Here is a 5,391-nt window from a genome sequence, read left to right on the forward strand (position 1 = left end):
ATCGAGATCATTGATGGAAAAGTTTGATCCTACTTATATCCTACCTGTATCCTTTGAGTATATGATTTATTGTCAATTCCTTTCCTTTTGTAACTCAATATTTAGGGTTGAACCTATTCTTATCCTATTTACCTTCCTTGATTATCAGGTGACTTAACATGTCTAATGAAGTGTTGAAAGAGTGGATTTCTGATCGTAGAGGTGGTCGCCTTAGCTTCTCTGGTCATGACTTTTCCCATTTCTACAGTCTTGCTACCCATAAGATTGATTGGAACCTCCTTAAGGCAGCTGCCACCTTTTGGCAGCCCGATGTCCATGTGTTTCGATTCGGTATGCAAGAGGTTTGCCCAATTTTTGACGAATGGTGTTATTTGATGGACCGCGATCGCTCTGGCCCCTTAGTCAAAATAAATACCAAGTTAGGTTATAATCATGTCTTTGAGCAGCTTATTTCCCCCCAAGTTGTTCCAGTTGAATCTATCTTAGGGGAGAAAGGTGTGTCCATTAAGCAATTGGTCAAATTTTTTGCTCAGCCTGGTAAGCTAACCAAAGAATTCCAAACCAGCCGTAGTCATGCCTTGGTTTTATGTGTCTACTCCAAATGGTTACTTTCCCAAGATATCCATTATACTTCCCCTAAACTTTTGGACTTTGTATATCAGATTTCTAAAGGGAATAATCCAATCCCCACCATACTTGCAGAAACCCTAAATGGATTGGATGACATTGTCAATGGAGTCCGTACCACTTTTGCTGGATCCCCAGTCCTTTTGTACGTTTGGCTCTATTTAAAACTCCAAATTTATGTACATTTGCAAAACAAAGACTTTACCTTGTCCAAGTTTGACCAATGGGAACACAAAACTTTCTCCTATACTAAAGATGATTGGATTGAGTGGTTAACTTCCCGTCAAGCTAACCAAATTGCTTGGTGGTTCCCTGTTTATCATCAGTTTGTAACCCAGACCCGAGCTAATAGAATTGTTCAATTTCTTGGTATGGAGAAAACCTCATTCTATATCCCGGACCGTATCTTCCGTCAGTACGGAGGACTTCAAACTGAATGTTCACATGAGGATTTTCGAACTGAATTTTATCTCCCAGCACCTGATCGTCCTCTTGTACAATTCAATCGTCATATTGCAGAAGAAATCTGTAGAGATTGGGATCATAAAGTAATGCGATCATCGTGGAGCTTGCGAGGCAAGACTTATTGTGGAGTGTCTGAAGGGTATTATCAGTGGTTATTGGAGGGCATCGAAAATCGTAAGCCTAAGAGAGTTAGACGGGAGGAAAAAGATGATTGAGAATCTTCATCTATCTTATGTCCTGAGCTTCTTGTAGTCCAAAATTTCAATATTATGATCATGCTATCCTTCATTTTACCAGTTTATCTTTGTAATCAAATCAAGTTTTATCAATGAAAGTGTGTTTGTTTTCTCTTATCTTTATTTGTTCAGAATGTCTTATTTCACTCATCATTCATTTAATCTAATATGTTCATTTCCATTCAGGATTCTGAAAGAGAGCAACCATCGCTCCATCAAAAGATAACCAGTCCAAACCTACCTGTTCTAGACCTTCCTCTGTCTCTAGACTTGTCTGTCATTTTGACTCACCTATAGCATCCAGATAATCTTTATCCCCTACACTTGAGTTACCTAACTCATCTGAGTCTGACCTAATGGCTGATTTAACTGATCCCATGGTGGTTATACAAGAAATGCTGAGAAACATGTCTCGAGATATCTCGGGATTGAAAGATGAAATGGCCGTGTTAAAATCCCAGAATACTCCCAAGACCTCTAATTCTAGAGCACCTGTCATCCAACCTACTCCTGCTACATTTCCTAACCTCAATAGACCTCATATTCCTCCAGTGGAGACTGACCTCGATGAGGATCAGTATGCCGAAAAGTACGGTGCTCCACAGACGAATAAGGGAAATGAGTTATTCAGTATGTGTCAGAAGATGGCTAGGGACATTGAAAGCATGAAGTTCCAAGGGCCAAAGAGGTTCGATATTTCTGAATATTTTGAGACCCCTAGTGTCACTTTAACGCCAAAGTTCAAGGCACCAGATTATGATAGGAATATGGAACTGGGTGCCCTAGAAATCATGTCAGATGGTTTATTACGCTATCTCAGCAACATGGGTTGAGTCGTGAACAAATGGCCCAGCTATTTCCTATGTCTCTCATAGGGATAGCTAAAAAGTGGTTTCTGAAATTGAAGCCTGAGGAAACCAGAACTTTGGACGATATATCAAACTTGTTTGTTGAACAGTTTTCAACGGAGGGGATTGAAATAACAAAGAGAGACCTGAAGCAGTTAAAGCAAGGTCCCCAAGAAACTTTCACGTTGCTTATCAGGCGCAAGTCTGCACAGTTGAGTCTGAGGATGCCAGAAGAAGATCAAATCAAGTTAGTGATCAAAAGTCTATCCCCGCAGTACTTTCATTTCATAGCACCACAGCATTATTCGAGTTTCGATCACTTAATAAAAACTGGCACCCAGACAGATGACGCTATAGCTAAGGGCCTCAGAGCAAAGACATTGTCTGATGTGTGAGAAGGCAAGAGGCCTATGGCCCCACCTAAAGAGGTCCATACAGTGAATTATTTTAAGCCAGCTTTTAGACCAGAGGTCAAGGCTGTTACTGAGGTGGCCAGACCAGTAAGGAAAAATGTTTTTAGGCAATTCGATCCACTCCCTTATCCTTTACCCATGATATTGAAAAAGATGATAAGGGACAAAAAGAAAAAACTGTCGGATCTGAAACCTGTGCCAAATTCATTACCACCATACTAGAGGCTAGATCAACATTGTGAATATCACAGGAATTCAGGTCATTTGACTGAAAACTGTCTCGCCTTGAAGCATGCAATTCAAAATATGATTGATAAGGATGAGCTCGCAGTTAAAGGGCCAAATATTACTCAGAATCTTCTCCCAAATCATCGTGCTGCTCCTCCTCCTGCAACCAATGCCATCTTTCTGGATGAGCTCGTCCTTGATCCCTCTACTCTTATATGTGCTATCATGTTAGATAACACATATGTTTTGGAGTTTGATAAGGAAGAACTTGAGGATGTGAAAGGGAAACAGCTGTATGTATTGTTGTGGACCCCGATCCGAGAGAGGTGGGGGACGAGCCCCCACGAGAAGGAAGTCTCTCTCTAGAATCATCCACGTGAAGGAGAGCTCTACCAAGGAACTCTCGAAAGAAGTGCCTCTCACAGCATGAGTGGCGATACAAAGGGAAATACCTCTCGATTCAGGGACTAGCCCAGATTCGAGGCGTACCTTAAACAAAGAAGAGTCGCCATCAAAGGAAGTGAGCCCTGGATCCCATACTATGTTCTGTTGCAACGGATAACCAAAGATATAAAAAAGAAGGTTCGTGCCTGGTTCCGAATTTGGAAGGTCCGAAGAGCACCTCGTCCGCCCAAGTGCAAACACCTGGTCTCTTATGCCATTTACTTATTGATTTTGAAGAGTTTTGGGCGAAAGTCATATGAAATGGGAACACATATCTCCGATAAAGACGTCTACCTAATCATGCATGTCTCGGAGATGAATAATAAGCATACACAAAATAAATGAGAAGAAGTGTCACCTGAGAATAACTAGGTTATGAGTGTCATACCTAATTGGTGTCTGAGTTCTGGTGTGCAAACACATGCATGCTACAGCTAAAGGTATAGGATCTGTACATGAAAGTAAGAAAACATAGCAAAATACACAACACAAATCAATTCTATACATGATTGGACAAGACAAATCCTAAAACTCTAATGCAATACTTGACTCGGACCAAGATGGCCGTCCATCCCAGCTGTTCTACGTATTCCGGCCTCGGGAAGAATCAGAGTCGACGTAGTTCGATGACCTATTTTAACTACAATGCCTAACCATCTAGAACCGCTATGCTAGACTCGATCCACTAGACTCGACTGATTTTTAAAGTTTTTTTTGTACGATTGCTTAATTTCAAGTGAATTGTAATTTTTAGGACTCTCTACATGCCCTAACTAATGCAAGTTGGTTAGCTTTAAGCTAATGCAGGTGGGCCTATACCCTATGTGTATATAGGCTGTGCATTCTAAGGAAAACCATGGGCTGACTATATGCTTCCTAGTCTAGCCATTAGTTCGACTAAATGTCTAACCGATCAACTTGAGGCCTCCTAACTCTAGGGACACTCACACGACAGGACACACCATATCAATACAAATCAGGACAGCCTCCTAACTCTAAAGCATCCCAAAAATCTAGGACAGACCCCTAACTCTCGGGAAGATCTTTTTGAAAAGGTTTTGAAGAATTTTTGTATTTTTGAAAAGTTTGAAATGTTTATTTTTAAAGGTTTGGCTGGACCTGGGAAGTGGATCCCAAGCTGCACTACGTACCCCGTGGAGAGGGATCAAACCAACGTAGTTCGGAACAGAATTCCTATGACTCTTGATTTTTGAGATTTTTGGTTTTTAGATGTTTTTGAATTTTCAAGTGTTTTTTACTCAAGATGACAAATTCCTATCATCATAAGAGTATGACAGGATCCTGATATCCCGCAAAGGTTGGACAGCATCCTATGCTTTGCGGGGGAAAAATGACAGAATCACGACTCTGCAAGGGTTGGACAGCATCCTATACCTTGCAAGAGTGGATAAAAATCAAATGATTTGATGAGGGGTTGGAAAGAATCCTAACCCCTATGATGATAGGACTAACTCCGGAAACTGAAGGACCGACTCCTATACTAAGACTGACTCATAAATTGGTGACTCTAAGAGAGGGGTGCTATATAGACAAAGCATGTCTTCTAGAGAAAAGAGGAGACAAGGAGGGGTGTCAATGAGACTAAGCAAGTCTCCAAAAAGAGAGGGGCTCCAAGTATTTTTATCATGGCCCTAGCAATGATGCAAGGAGAGGCAACTAATAGACCGAGTTGGTCTTCTAGTGAGGGTACACCTGCTTGTGAGACTCGGACAGTCTCCTAATATTCGACTCACTAATGAGACAGAGCTTATCTCCAACGGGTTTGATTTCTGCCGAGACATAGCTTGTCTCCTAAAAGAGGGCTCTAGATGACTCTTTCATCGCCCTTGCAATGAATGGGTTTCTAATGTTCAAAGGTACACATCTAAAAAGACTGGGCAAGTCTTCTAAATGAGAGGGGAATGCTAGGTAGGTCTCCTAAGGATGGGCTTGGGCTATCGCCTTCATCGCCGTTTTTGCTCCTTTTAAGATACCAAAATCATGGCCAAAAACCCCGACAAAGTCCGATCCTAAAACCAAACACTATCCTCATACTATTCACCTACACCCCTCGAAACCAGAAATCGAGGCTAAAATTGAATACACGATTCTCTTCCAACCTCCTTTAAA

This window comes from Tasmannia lanceolata, unplaced genomic scaffold (assembly GCF_043159265.1).
Source record: "Tasmannia lanceolata isolate RefF3 unplaced genomic scaffold, GAP_Taslan_0.1 ptg000019l, whole genome shotgun sequence".
NCBI classification, from domain to species: Eukaryota; Viridiplantae; Streptophyta; class Magnoliopsida; order Canellales; family Winteraceae; genus Tasmannia; species Tasmannia lanceolata.